Raw genomic sequence first — 16,180 nt, forward strand, 5'->3', positions numbered from 1 at the left:
AGCAAGTGCTTCCCCTGCTCCAGCAGGGGGATTTTCTGGCTACACTGGATCTGAAAGATGCCTATTTTCATATCCCCCTGCATCCTTCCCACAGGAAGTATCTCAGATTCACGCTCTTAGACCAGCATTACCAGTTCAAGGTCCTGCCGTTCGGTGTCACCACGGCACCAAGGGTATTTACGAAGTGCCTAGCTACTGTGGCGGCGCATCTCCGTCGCCAAAACGTCCACGTCTTTCCTTACCTGGACGACTGGCTCATTCAGGCAAGGACGGAACAGCAGTGCGTAGACCATGTGTCACGCACCATTCATCTCCTGCACGATCTGGGTTTCTCACTGAACTACCCCAAGTCCCATCTCCAGCCCGCCCACGTGCGACAGTATCTGGGCGCAACGATCAACACTCTGGCGGCCACTGCGCAGCCAAATTCAGTGAGAATCGCCAGTATCCAGGCGCTGATCCAACGGTTCAGACCCCAACACTCGCTTCCAGCGAAGGTGTTCATGCAGTTGATAGGCATGATGGCCTCCTGCATCTCCATTGTCCCGCACGCGAGACTACATATGCGTCCGCTTCAGGAGTGCCTAGCACGTCAGTGGACTCAGGCTCATGGGCAACTGACAGACCTAGTGTTGGTGAGCGGTCGGGCATACAAAACTCTGCATTGGTGGAATCCACAAAACCTTTGCAAAGGCCAACCATTCCAAGAGCCTGTCCCACAGATTATCCTGACGACGGACGCCTCTCTCCAGGGATGGGGAGCGCATGTACTCCATTACACTGTGCAGGGACTATGGACACTACAGCAGAGGAAGATGCACATCAATGTGTTGGAACTGATGGCAATCTTCATGGCCTTAAAGGCGTTCAAAGTACATCTGTGCAACAAGGTTGTGTTGATCCGGACGGACAACATGACGGCCATGTACTACATCCAGAAACAGGGGGGCACACACTCTCCACAGCTGTCTCATCTGGCTCAGAGCATGTGGAAGTGGGCCATTCAGAGGAACATCTTCCTCATGGCAGAGCACCTCCCGGGCAAGGACAATCAGATGGCGGACCTCCTCAGCAGGCACAGCCATCAAATGCACGAGTGGGAGATACATCCATCGGTACTCCAACCGTACTTCCAAATGTGGGGTCATCCAGAGATAGACCTATTCGCCACAAAGGAGAACGCAAAATGCCAAAGCTTCGCCGCCAGGTTCCCACACCCCCAATCACAGGGCAATGCGATGTGGATGAACTGGTCAGGCAGATTTGCGTACGCTTTTCCCCCAGCACCTCTGATACCGCTGGTGGCACGCAAGCTCAGGCAACACTCGATGACGCTCATCCTGGTTGCTCCAACGTGGGCTCGCCAACCGTGGTACACCACGTTTCTGGAACTCTCCGTGGTACCGCATCAAAGGCTTCATCTCACTCCCAGCCTTCTGACGCAGAGCCATGGCGACATTCAGCACCCAGATCCGCAACAGCTCAACCTGGCGATCTGGCTCCTGAAGTCCTAGAGTTTGGCTACCTCAATCTTCCTCCCGATTGCATGGACATCATTCGGGAGGCAAGGAAGCCCACTACTAGAGCTTGTTATGCGGCTAAATGGAAGAGGTTTGTCATCTACTGTGTGAACCACGACATTGACCCGCTAGATGCTTCCATTCAAAACATCATCTGTTACCTTTTTCACCTGTATCGATGTAATCTAGCGTACTCTTCCATCCGCATTCACCTGTCTGCTATGGCAGCATACCTCCAGAATAGGCAGCACCTGTCACTCTTTAAGGTCCCTGCTGTCAAGGCCTTTCTGGAAGGACTCAAAAGGGTCATTCCACCAAGGACTCCACCAGCTCCGGAATGGAACCTCAACGTGGTTCTTACAAGGCTGATGGGTCCTCCTTTTGAGCCACTGCACTCTTGTGAGCTTCAGTTTCTGACTTGGAAGGTGGCTTTCTTAGTAGCAATTACATCGCTAAGGAGGGTTAGTGAGTTGCAGGCACTCACCATCCAAGAACCATTTTTCCAAGTACATGCTAACAGGGTGGTGCTCCGCACTAACCCTAAATTCTTACCCAAAGTGGTCTCACAATTCCACATAAACCAAACAATTGAATTGCCGGTGTTTTTCCAAAACCCAGAGACGCTGGCGGAGCGCATGCTCCACACCCTTGATGTGAAAAGGGCCTTGATGTACTATGTGGACAGGACTAAAGATTTCCGCAAAACCAAACAGCTTTTTGTTGCTTTTGCCACACAACACAAGGGAAACGCTATCTCCAAAGCAGGGATTGCTAGATGGATAGTAAAGTGCATTCAGATCTGCTACGCTAAAGCTAAGCGCACTCTCACTATCCCACCGAGGGCCCACTCCACTAGGACGTTAGGGGCCTCTATGGCTTTCCTAGGTAACATTCCCTTAGAAGATATCTGTAGAGCAGCCACATGGTCTACCACACATACTTTCACTAAGCACTACTGTGTAGACGTGCATTCCAAACAGCAGGCAGCTGTTGGTCAGGCTGTTCTAAAAACGCTTTTTCAGACTGCTGCAGCTGGCACGGGCGGCCGCCGTTAATGGAGGGACTGCTATGTATTCTATGCACAGATATGAATTCAGCAGCCCACATGCCTCGAACTGCAAATGCTACTTACCAGTATGCATCTGTTCTTGGCATGTAGGGCTGCTGACATTCATATCGCCCGCCCTCCTCCCCGGCGCCTGTAGCAGCTGCAGTATTTATTCATACAAACACATATGCTCATAGCATGGTCATCACTCACATTCTTCACTCCATCTCTGCCAATGGCTAAAAACAATCTGGGGATGGAGGCGATGCCCATGCGCACTGTAGTCCAGGGGAGGAGCCACCTATCTCGTGATACTTCGAAGACTCTTCCAGGACAACAATGTGCAATCATCCGGACCCAACACTAGGTGGCGGTCTATGCACAGATATGAATGTCAGCAGCCCTACATGCCAAGAACAGATGCATACTGGTAAGTAGCATTTGCAAAATATTGAATGGTGTATGTGGAGCCAACAATTTGGCTACTGAATAGCAACAATAGCTCACTCTAAGCCTCCTATTCTCAGCAGACATTAATGTCACCCATTTCTTTGACACCATCAAAGATATTTTTTGTCCATCGCATATGGTAACATAAACGTGAATGCTCCAGACGATACTGACTAACATTCTTGTTTTGTATACAAGTGGTAGCACTTCTCCAGTATTAGGGGTGTCTTTCATAGATTCACATGCTTGAATATTCCCCGTCGTCGAAGTGGGAGTCCCAGGGTACATAAAATAGCAGTAATATATGCATATATAAATAAAAACTACCGTAATTATATATATATACATACATAAATACAGTAAAATATCCAAAAATGTAAAAGTACCATAGAACAGAATAGGCCCATAGAAAGCCTAAGGGAGAACTCACTTTAGTAACATATCAGTGTCATTATGTATTGGTCCACATTCTAGCCAATCCGGCTGTAGCTCCCTCTAGAACCTTCTCCTCAGAATCCCAAGTCCTCAGATTTTCTACTGCACGTCGTGTGAAGGGAGTCTCCCTGAGCTCTGCTCAGTTTTTCTTCTTACATAGCTGTTTTTTCTTCTAAGATGTCTTCCTCAAAGAAATCTTTGTTCAAACCTTGTCCATCATGTGGAAAATTGCGTCTCTTTCATGAAGATCCACACAGTAAATGTATTTACTGTCTACCCGGACCATGAAGTGAAGAACTGTAAGTACTGCCGTACTTTTCCACCTAAGACTTTAAGGGACAGAGAGGCCCGTCTCCTTCTGTGGCTTCAGAAGTTGAAGACTACTGACACTGTGGTCTCAGAGGATGAGAGTGTCTCTTCTTTCCAGTCAACGACCTCTCAGAAGTGTGGGTCGGAGACCGAGATGCCTTCTCCTTTTCTCAAGAAAAGTAGACTTGTAGAAATCTCTAAGGATATCTCCCCACAGGATTTACCTCCAATTGCGCCTATGAGACCTGGTTCTCTGGCGCCACTGTCCAAAGCCATGCCATCATCCTTAAAAATGGGCATTGGCTCGTCGACGGGCTCGTCGACGCGTCGGTCGACGACGAAATCCGTGGATGCGGTCTCCACGTCGACGACGACATGTTCTATGTCTTCCAAGACTACGTCGGTGACGTCCACCTCGTCGGCGGCTTCCCATGAGGTGAGACCCATTACCTCTATCTTAAAGATCTCGTCGACGACTATCAAATCAGCTCCGTCAACGAAGAAACCACCGTCAACGCGTCATTCGTCGACGCACTCCTCGTCGGCGACCAAGATTACAGCATCGTCAACGGGCCGCCGTCCGTCGACGGGACCTTCCTCGTCGACGACTACTTCGTCGACGGCAGCCTTACCGTCGACGACGACTTCGTCGCCGGTTGCCACCCCGTGGACGGTCCAACCTTCGACGACGGGACCATCGTCGTCGACGAGCAAGGCTCTACCCTCGTCGACGACGTCGTCGCCGGTGAAAAAATCTTCGTCGACGAAGGCTAAATCACATCCGTCTTCAGTTACGGATTCTTTGTCTGTGGACACGGCGCAAACGCCTCAGCCGGCTTTGGGAGCATCTACCACCACGTCGACGGGCTCGTCGACGCTTCACCATCCCTTGGCCACGGCTACCACCTTCACAGTGGTCACTGCTTCCACGCTTAAACGGGTGCCTCTTATACAGTTGAGTCCTATTAAGAGTGGTTCTATCTTTCCTGACCAATTGTTTCAGTCAGTCAGTCAAAATACACTTTATTCGATTTGTTTTAAAATCATAAAAGCCATAAAACAACAACAATATATGCAATTTAAAACAACCAAATTTCATAATGTAAAGTGTGCAAAATAGGCAAAGCAAATCATTTTATCTGATCATACTGCACATTGTTTCCTAAATTTGTGCTACAACAGTGGCAGGCAAAGTCCTTGTTTTAATTCTATATGCTGCCACTAAAAAACTGGCCACAGAATATGTAATACGAATACTGCCAAGGGACTGTAGGTACACCAAAGCTGGCCTTACTTGAGTAAACCCTTCTTCTTTTAAAATCGGTAACAAATATTTGATCCTCGGATCCCTATATAGAGTACAAAACATCATAAAGTGCATAGTGTCCTGAGTGGAGAATTCATCGCATTTACATGGCGGTCCCCTTTCCGGTAAACTTCAAGACTGAAAACAACCCAGCACGTATGGAATTAAATTAAATCGGAGTTTAATTAGCAAATGTCTTTGGAAGGGTTTAGTTACAAAAGCGAGGTAGGGCTCCAGGGAAGGGGAGGATAACAGCATATAATGTAATCTAACTGTTGTTTTTGTTAATTCTAGTTCCTCCCGAGCCAATCTCATATTTCCCAACAAGTGTTTTTTAACCCAAGCAATGTCCTCTATTCTAATAGAGGATGGCAAATAGAATACGTTTGGACGACCAAGCTGTTCAAAAGTCTGTCTCACGTACTCCAGCCAAGGAATTCTTTTCCTATGGTCAAGAGACATGAGATCCTCCAGGATGGCGTGGTTAAGAGTTAATTCGTTGTTTAGCCATGTCTTCAACCAACATGTTAGGGGAGCCAATCTGAGCTTGTCTGTTACATAATCTATACCCAACTCCCCGTGAATCGAGTAGGTGGGGGTAGATTGGGGGATGGAAAGGAGTTGTCTTAAAAACTTGTTTTCTGCCCTTTGAAGAGTTTCATGCGACAAATACCCCCATAGAGGCGCACCATACATAGCTATGGATATGCACTTAGCATTGTATATCTTTGAAATAGCCTCCATAGGCCTCGCTCCCATCCTGCTAGCAAACCCCATAAGGGCTGAAGCGGCTCTTGCCATGGCAAGCTTCTTTAACTTAATCTGGGGGCCCCGGGTGCCTTTCTCATCAAAGGTCACACCCAGATAGGGAAAGTGTGTGACTCTGGTCACTACCTCCCCCTTACAAGACAGAGAAATAGATTTATCCTTCCTTCTATTGTGGGTCACCACCATCGTATGGGACTTATTGGTGTTAATTTTCAGGTCCAACTGATCCATAAATGCACCAAATGAATCTAACAGGCGTTGAAGGCCCACCCCCGTGCTATCAGGACTGCATTGTCCGCGTATAGGAGAGCAGGTATTCTTATCTCTCCTACACGCGGTACATCCCCCCCCCCCCCCTCCCCCCCCCCCACCTTCCAAGTGTTTTTCAAGGCCATTTATATAGATAGTAAAAAGGTGGGGGGCCAAGATGCAGCCCTGCCGCACTCCTCTCTCTGATTTGAAGTGGGTAGTGCACCTACCCTCTTTTGTAACTCTTACTTTAGCAAAGAGTTCCTGATGTAGGGAAGCTATAAAGTTCACAAGTGAATTGTCAACCCCCATCTCCAATAAAACAGCCCACAGTTTTGCCCTATTTACTAGATCAAAAGCCGAGGAGAGGTCCATGAATGCCAGAAACAAGGACCCCTCCTTGGCAACTGTGTATTTTGATATTAACAATTGGAGGTTTAGACATTGATCCACAGTGCCTCTTTTCTCCCTGAATCCATACTGCAGGTTTGACAATCCACCCCTCCTCTCGATGTTTTCTCTCAGTTAGTACAATAAGACTCTGCCTAGGATCTTAATAGCAGAGTCTAGGAGGGAAATGGGCCTATAGCACCCCGGGTCATCGCGCTGGCCCTTCTTAAAAATTGGCACGATGACTGATGTAACCCAGCTGTTAGGGAAGATGTTACTATTAGCAGCTGTGAAAACTTGGCTCAGGACCCCCGCCCAAAGTTTTGGGGAGTGCATATAGAAATCACCAAGCACCCCATCCGACCCCGGGGCCTTCTTTTTAGATGTTTCCAGAATGGCCCTCTCCACCTCGGCCGGGGTAAAAACCAGTGGTACACACTCTAGAGGCTCCCAGCATTTGTACAGGCTATCCGGATCACTATTGCCATACACTGTGCTAAAGTGGTTAAGCCACTTTTCATCTGGTATGATACAATCCATTACCCTATTGTCGTTATCTGAAAAAAAGGGTTGGATCACAGTAGCCCAAAATTGGGAGCTATCCCGCAAGACGTCTGTAGATTTTAAGTTATCCCACGCTGCCTGTTTTATAGCTTGCTTTCTCCCCTTAATGGTGGCCTTATACACCATTCTTGCCTCTGCAATTTCAGCCCTGTCTCTCGGGGTGTTTTTCAGAGCCGTCATTAGCAACCTATGTACTTTGGAGCACTTAACATCGAACCACCTAGATTTCTTTTCCACCCCCCGGGTGCCTTTAACCGTTAAGGCATCAGAGACTTCCGCGCAAATGTGCTCAAAGGCTCCCATGACTTCACGTGCGGTGGAGCCTTCCTCCTGACAGATCCCCATTGGACCCGCAATTCTGGGTAGTATTTCGTGCATAAAATTCCCAGGGACCACATTTGCCCATTTGAGCCTTCTCCCCTGGTCTGTGGGACATAGGGCTGGACCCTGGATATCAGATAGTGGGTTAGTGTCCAATCGTTCCCCCCACGTGACCGCAAGCAAAAACGGGTTGTGGTCACTGTGGGCAGAAACAATTGCATTGTAGGTCTTGACTCTGGATAAGAAGCCCGGCGATAAAAAAAAAAAAAAAAAAATGTAATCAACTACAGAACCAGAAGTCAAACCTTTGTAAGTTACCGTTCTCCCCCCATCCTCCGTAATATTTGCTTCATACAAGTTATGATTAGCTAGCAACTCCTCAAAAGCCTCCCACCCCTTAGAATGTTCGAAGTGGGGTGCCTGGCTGCTCCACATGTCTACCTCTTCTTCTACCACACACAGGTCACTACATAAGTGCACATTAAAATCACCTAATAAAACCAAGTCAAATTCGTGTGATTATTCTGACTGAACGTAGAGAGGAAATTGTCCAAGCAATCTAAGTGCTCTGTTTCCTTATCTCTATCCCAAGCATTATAAAAATTAATTATAAGAACCGTACAATTGGGTGAAGCTACCCATTCTACAGCAAGAAGATTTAAAGAGTCACAATTAATCTGCCTGAATTTACCTTTCAGGTTCAAAGAAAAAAGGAACATAAGACCACCCTTGGCCCTACCAGACCTGCTAGGAACTGCTGGTGTAGTGAAGGTAATAAAACCATCTATCCAGAACTCAGATGTAGTATCCCAGGTTTCCTGTCATGCTATGATGTCATGGGCGCTAATGACTCCAACCAGGCTACATCTTTCCTCTTTGCTCTTGCCCCTGCGATGTTCCAGCTAATCAACTTGCATACTCCCAGTTCTCCCATAATAGGGGGCCTGGTACGAGTGGCTTGTACTGGAACTGGTTGTCAATCGATTTCCTCGATGTCCGAGAGGGGTGAAAATCGATTGACCAGGGTCAATGCCTCCCCCTCCTTTGCCTTGTGCGCTGAACTTACATTCAACACTGATCCAGCACCTGGGTCTCTCCCGGAATTATGTTGTTTCTGTGTCACTGATCTCAGCCCGCCTGCTATTGGGTGCATACTCCCCCTCATTCGCCCTGCATGACTATCCCGGAAACCAAGAACTAATGGTAAGGGTGGGTAAAAAAAACCCAGGGGAATAGGTCTCATGTGATCATCCCCCGAGATATCTGACCCATCCCAGAATAGTCTATAAGCCACATCAGGGCGGTCAAAATTAACAATGATGCAGTCACCCTGTATTTGCTTGGGTCGTTTCCCTATCCACCCTACCCTGTGTGCGAATATTACTTTATTGGCAATTTCCGTCCCGCCACTACATGCCCCCGCACACCATGTCTTTGCTTTGTTGATTAGGGCAGAAGCCGATTCAACCATCCCTTCTACCAGAGGAGGTACCCCCACAAAGACTGCAACTAAGGGGGCTGCTTCTGGGGGTAGTTCCGTATTTAACTGTCGGACCTTTTGCCCCTTAAATGGTGCTGTTTTATTAGTATTGCTGCCCCTCACTTGTTCTACTTGCTTGGTGTCCCCTGAGCCTGGGCTCGGACTGGTTGTGATTCCTATTTGACATCCTGCCCTATCTGTATCGGGGGCCCTCCCACAACTCGGTGGGCTGGAATCAGCTATTTCCATATCATTATTGGGTGCAACATCACATGGCGCTTTATCCCCTGCCAACTGGGATGAGATGGTAGCAAAATCTTTAACCAATTTATCAATTAGGGTGCATTTTGTAAGTAAACCAGTGAGGTAAGTGTTCAAAGTCTCAACAATGTCCTTCGCAATGCCCAGCCCTAGGGGTTCAATGCGTGCAGTAAACAAGGACTCAAGTTGGTCTCCGAGAGTAACATCATGCTGTGTTTGTGTTGGAACCTTCCCCTCTGTTTTCCTCCTCCGTTTAGAAATGTTTTTTGAGTCTTTGGCCTGCGGTAGGGCAGGCTCCAGCAAAACAGTCACCTGGTTACCCTCTGTTGAAGGGGACCCCACAGGAATTACAGTTGGATTTGCCTTTAGAATGAGCACCTCTGGCTCCAAAGGGACCGATAGGGCTATATGTTAAATGTTAAATGTCGTATACTTGTAAAGCGCACAGCTGCCCCAGCAAAGGGGCGTCTCGGCGCTGTATACCACTGGGGAACCCATCCTGGCTTTCCCTGTGAGATGGTCCCTCCTGGGCATCTCCAAGGTGAAGACAAGCATCCCCGGCGCTGATGGGGCCGTTAGTGGAGCTATTGCCCAGAGTTGCTGAGTGGGACCCATGGTTAGAGTAGGCACTGAGGCGAGAAATATCGAGTCCGCTGACCTTGGCCCAAGACCCTGCCGCGTCGGGAATCGAACCCTGGTCCCGGGCCAACCTCTGCTTCCGGGTCTGCCGCCTCTAACCAGTGAGCCACACCACTCCAATATCAGTAGAATGTGTGGGCGATATCGGTAAGGTGAGAGGTAAGCCCAGTTCAGATTCAGCATTAGCGATTTCCTTAGTGAGTGCCCCCATCGCTGAAGAGAGGTAAGATATGATGGACTCAGAATGTTTAGATATTTTTGCTTTCTTACCTCCCTGGTCTGTGAACGCAGAACTTTTCCGCTTGCCCATTGTGTATTCTCAGGGGGGGCCCAGCCCAGCCTCCTGCCATCGACTGCCAAAGACTGTACCGCCCTTGTCCCGGGCAGCTCCCACGCGCGACTCGCGGGGCGAGAGGGACGTGAGCCTCTTGAAGCGCCTCCGGGCGCGCTGGTCGCGTGTCAGGTGTGCGCCGGCCCCGGGTGGTGCTGGGTAATGTAGTTCCCTGATGGAAACTACAGCCGTTGCCCTCACGGCGTTCACGGTCAGCCAGCCGTTCCCCTCACGGCGTGTGGCTATGGAGTGTCGAGCCACTGCCCCCGCAAGCAGCAGAGCAGCAAAGGTTGGTCTGTTGTCCCCCAGAAGTCTCGGGGAACGTGAGCCTCTTGAAGCGCCTCCGGGCGCGCTGGTCGCGTGTCAGGTGTGCGCCAGCCCCGGGTGGTGCTGGGTAATGTAGTTCCCCGATGGAAACTACAGCCGTTGTCCTCACGGCATTCGCGGTCAGCCAGCCGTTCCCCTCGCGGCGTGTGGCTATGGAGTGTCGAGCCACTGCCCCCGCAAGCAGCAGAGCAGCAAAGGTTGGTCTGTTGTCCCGGAGGAGGATTCCAATGATGGGTCAGACATGGACAATGTCTTTAGACAAGCGACTAGCCCATCCGAGCTACACATCAAGTGCCAAGATTATGATGAGGAGGAGGAAGAGAACGTCGAAGATGGGGCAGATCTATTTCCTGTAGACAGGTCAGAGGCACCTATGGCGGAAAAAACGACACAGATACCACTGTCTTTGGTAATGAGTCTGCAGCACATGCTGGACAATTGTAATCGCAGATTCCCACCGTCTAGGCCTGTTTCTCCAATGCCGCAACCTCCTCCACAGCCTCAAACTCCTGCACCAGTTCCACCCAGGTCGCCAGTGCGTACCCAGCAGGATACGGATAATGAGGATCAAGACCCTCACAACACAGATCAGAATGATGACGACGATAACGGTCTTCAAGAGTGGGACGATTACAGGGCTCACACGCCTTCAACCCCACCAACGTCGCCATTAGCTTCACCCCCTGTGGACATTGGCAGTTTTCATAATTTGATGGTCCGCTCTGCTAAGAGGTTTTACCTCACTTTAGACGTCCAGCAGACTGATTTGTTTTCTTTACGATTTTAAAGACTTACCTCAAAGGCAAGCTCACGCTATTCCGATAATCAACCACATTTGGAATGAAGGTCTCAAATTGATGGAGCGACCAAATTTGATTCAGTCTGTCTTACCAAGGCTTGATAAAAAGTACAATGCGCCGGCAGATTCTCCGACATACCTAGTGTCGCAGCCTAAGGCGGATTCCGTCATTACTCAGGCAGCTCAAAAGAGGTCCCGCAATCCTGCCACACCTCTCACATCTCCCCCAGATCAGGAAGGCCGAAAGCTGGCCTCCATAGGGAAAAAGTTTACCACCATGGCAGTCATGACTGTACAGGCGGCTAATTCCTTGGCTATTCTTGGACGGTACGACCGCCAAATGTGGTCCGAGGTCGCAGCATTACTTCCACAGTTACCGGATGCCATCCGTGCGGAAGCACAAGCCATCATTCAGGAGGGAGAAAAGATCTCTTCAGAGATCATTGACTGCGCCATTGATATCTCCTCTACGGGGTTCGGGCAATTGGCTGGGGCTGCTGTTTTGAGGCGTCCAGGCTGGTTAAAATCAACAGCATTTCGCCCGGAGGTTCAAGCTAAGGTACTCTATCTATCATATGACGGTGATTCGCTCTTCCGCAGACATGTCGATGTCCTCGAATCTATAAAAAAGGATACAGATACTTCCAAGGCGTTAGGAACTCTGCAATATAGAAAACGGCCTTTTCGAGGAGCACGTGGTAGAGGCGGCAATTCTTCCACTTTTCGTGGATCAAACTAATATCGCCCCTACAATGATAACCGGCAAAGGAGTAATTACCAGTCTCAAAATCGACAGACCTCCTCCAGACCATACCAGAGGAAAACCACCTACAGAAGTGGTTCAAATGCAAAGAAACAGTGACAGTCCCAGCGTCAATTTTCCACCGACTGTAAAAATTGGAGGACGAATCTCCAATTACATCTTGGATTGGTCCAACATCACCTCCGATCAATGGGTCCTGGACGTGATTTCAGAAGGACATATCCTGGAGTTCACAAAGTTTCCTCCCAATCGCCCTCCTACTGGTCCGCCCCCTCCCCATTTTGAAGAACTATTGGCTCAAGTAAAATTAATGATCAGAAAGGGTGCTATCAAGATCGTACCACCAGGCCAGCAAGGCAAGGGGTTTTACTCCCGCTTCTTTTTAGTCCAGAAAAAGTCGGGAGAGTGGCGCCCCATTTTGGACTTAAGGGCCCTGAACAAATTCATCACGTCAAAAACATTTAAAATGTTGACCTTGCTCCAAATTTTAAATTACCTCAATCCCGGAGAGTTCTTCTCCCTGATCGAACTCCAGGACGCATACTTCCACGTGCCGATTCACCCCAGGCACAGAAAGTATCTCCGTTTTACAGTCGGACATCTACATTTCCAATTCCGAGTTCTGCCGTTTGGCCTACGTTCAGCACCGAGGGTCTATACCAAGATCATGGCCCCGGTAGCTGCTTTTCTGCACCTATATGGCATTCAATTTTATCCATACCTGGACGACTGTCTTATAAAGGCTCCGAACCTACAGATGGCAAACCAGCACACTCTGTTTTGCATCGATCTTTTTCAAAACTTGGGCCTTTCCATCAATTGCCAGAAGTCACACTTTCGCCCGTCACAGCGGCGAGATTTTCTAGGAGCCTCACTAGATTCTCGGCTGGAAAAGGTTTTCGTCTCCCAGGAAAGACAAGACCGCATGCTCAAGATGGTGCGATTCCTACAGTCAAAGCTGTACGTTTCCGTCCGGGTGTTGAGATCATTCTTAGGCATGGCTTCCTCTGGCATACAGTTGATTTCCCACTGCAGGCTACACATGAGGGTCGTACAAGAGGAACTAGACAAGTAGTGGAAACAGATTTCAGGATCATTCAACAACAGGATCCTTCTAACGCCCTGCATTCAGGTGGCACTGGAGTGGTGGGCTCACCCTCCAAACATATCCATGGGTCGGTCTTTTCAAGACGCAACTCCGACTCTGACACTCACAACCGATGCATCACTGGAGGGTTGGGAAGCGCATCTTGATGAAATGTTAGTAAAGTGGAAGTGGACTGCAATCCAACGCACTTGGCATATAAACCGCCTAGAGCTTCTTGCGATATTCCTTGCCCTGAAATCTTTTCAGAGGATAGTATAGGGCCAATCTCTGCTGGTTAGGACAGACAACACCACAAGCATGCATTTCCTAAACAAACAGGGCGGCACAAAGTCCCTGCTGCTTTCCCGACAAGCACAGGAGATATGGGAATAGGCGATTCACCATCAAGTTTATCTTACAGCCATCCATGTGCCGGATGTTTCCAATGTTCTGGCGGATTCGCTCAGCAGGTCTCTCTCGGACAATCACGAGTGGGAACTCAACCAACCAACTCTCCAGTTCATTTTCCGACAGTGGGGCCAGCCGCAGATGGATCTCTTTGCGACTGCCGCCAACAGGAAATGCCAACGCTTTGCAAGTCGTCATTCCCACAGAGAGTCGAGCGGAAATGTATTTTCGATCAACTGGTCGAACGAATTCATCTACACTTTCCCTCCGCTTCCTCTAATTCCGCGCCTGTTACACAGGGTGAGGCTTCAACCCTGTCATGTCATCCTGATCGCACCCAAGTGGCCGTGACGCCCTTGGTTGTCGGACCTTCTTTTGTTCTCCCAGAACGAGCCAATATCGCTTCATCCTCTGCCTCACCTCCTCACGATGCAGCAAGGGCAGATTTGTCACCCAGATCCGGCATACCTCCAGCTCCATGCCTGGAACCTGAACACAATGAATTTGCACGTCTAACCATCGACGCAGATTGCAGAGAAGTGTTGGCGCACGCTCGCCATTAAAACTTATCAACTGAAATTAAAGCGTTTCTGTGTCTGGTGCCACACCAAAGCCTTGGATCCAATGACCGCCAAACCGAAACAGATCCTGCCTTTCTTCCTATCCCTTGCAAAGGCAGGACTTTCTCACTCCACTCTTATGGTGTTTTTGGCAGCACTTTCCCGCTTCCGTCATGATGGTTCCACCTCGCTGTATTCCCCTAGAATCATCCAACAGTTTTTCAAAGGCCTCTTCCGGATGTTTCCACCCATTCGTCGTCCTCCACCTGCTTGGCGCCTAAATCTGGTTTTGTCTCAGCTCCTCCTACCTCCTTTTGAGCCCATCCACTCAGCAGGCTTAAAATTCCTCACGTGGAAAGTTGCTCTATTGCTCGCCTTGACATCATCTAGGCGTGTCAGTGACATTCACAATTCAGCCTCCTTTTCTCCAGTTCTCCAATGAGGCTGTTACGCTACGTACTAATCCAAGATTTATCCCGAAAGTTCCAAGTGATTTCCATCTCAATAAACCTATTATTCTAAAGATTTTCTTTCCTGATCCACAAACTCCTGCTGAACGTTCATTGCATTCCTTTGATTTGAAACGCTGTCTCAAGTTTTACATTCAGCATACTGCATCATTCAGGAAATCGGACCAATTATTCGTGGCCTATGGCCCAATCTGCAAAGGGCAGCCTGTTACCAAACAGACTATTACTAGGTGGATTTCTTCCACCATTATTTTTTATCATCAACGGGCTGGCAAGCCCCTTCCTGCTCCAGTACGGGCTCATTCAACTAGAGCTGTGTCAGCTTCTACTGCCCTCTTTGCGGGGGTACCTCTACGGCACATTTGCAGAGCTGCTACGTGGTCGAGCAGCCATACTTTTACAAAGCACTATTGTCTGCAATCAACAGACGCCGCGGATGCGGCAGTGGGAGAAGCAGTGCTGCGGAATCTTTTTCAAAAAGGTGAGCCTCTGTTGCTACCCGCCTCCAGTCACAAAGGTTTCTCTCTTGACTTTTGATATATATTACATATTAAATAATATGTTCTTGTATACTTGCAGTTTTGTGTTACCTTTATGACTTATATGATGATTTACTGCTTTCTACTCTTATTCAAGCATGTGAATCTATGAAAGACACCCCAAATACTGGAGAAGAACATAAGTTACTTACCTGTAAACTGTGGTTCTCCAGTATTGGTGTCTTTCATAGATTCACATGCGACCCTCCCTTCCTCCCCTCAGAGGCTCTTTTCTCCTCAGGCACTTTTGGTTACTTTGTGCTATGAAAATCTGGGGACTTTGGCTTCTGAGGAGAAGGTTCTAGAGGGAGCTACAGCCTGATTGGCTAGAATGTGGACCAATACATAATGACACTGATATGTTACTAAAGTGAGTTCTCCCTTAGGCTTTCTATGGGCCTATTCTGTTCTATGGTACTTTTAAATTTTTGGATATTTTACTGTATTTATGTATGAATATATATATAATTATGGTAATTTTTATTTATATATGCATATATTACTGCTATTTTATGTACCGTGGGACTCCCACTTCGACGACTGGGAATATTCAAGCATGTGAATCTATGAAAGACACCAATACTGGAGAACCACAGTTCTTATTGATGATCAAGTAATCATGCACTCGTTCATCTGTATTTGATTAGCTTAACTGATCGGAAGCATTAAGGGTGTTCTTATTTTTTTTCACACAGGACTACTGATTGTTTGCTAAATTATTGTTTAAGAAATGATGGCAAAGTGAAAGTTCTGTGATATTTATCACTAGGTTATATTTATCTACAATTAGGACTTTTTGAGGACTAAATTATGATCAGATATGCCTTAATGTATAAAGCCATCGAACCTCAAGGTGATATACTTTATTTTTCACAAACCTGTACATGTCTTGAGCAAATACCAACAAAATAAATGTAAATATTACTTTGTTTTAGCTTATATTGCCACAATAGTTCCATATAATAGTTCGGTCAGGTACTTCTAAACTTTGAAAATGTTTTAACATTACAGCTTAAATTGAAAATACTGTGACACCTCTTAATATCCAAATATTCTGTGTGTAAAGATTCTTTGTGCGCAGAAGTAATTTTACCAGTGCAGCTGTTATTGCTTGGTAACCTACCATTCGCCTTGTGTCAGCTAGGTTGTTTCTTGT

At 47.9% G+C, this 16,180-nt stretch overlaps 1 protein-coding gene across 1 annotated transcript in view; it reads left to right on the plus strand.

Moving 5' to 3' along the window:
* Positions 1-16,180, plus strand: part of SETD6 (SET domain containing 6, protein lysine methyltransferase) — a 214,090-nt gene that overhangs the window by 121,842 nt on the left and 76,068 nt on the right. The window lies entirely within an intron of this gene.

Source organism: Lissotriton vulgaris, chromosome 12, assembly GCF_964263255.1.
Source record: "Lissotriton vulgaris chromosome 12, aLisVul1.2, whole genome shotgun sequence".
Taxonomy (NCBI): Eukaryota; Metazoa; Chordata; class Amphibia; order Caudata; family Salamandridae; genus Lissotriton; species Lissotriton vulgaris.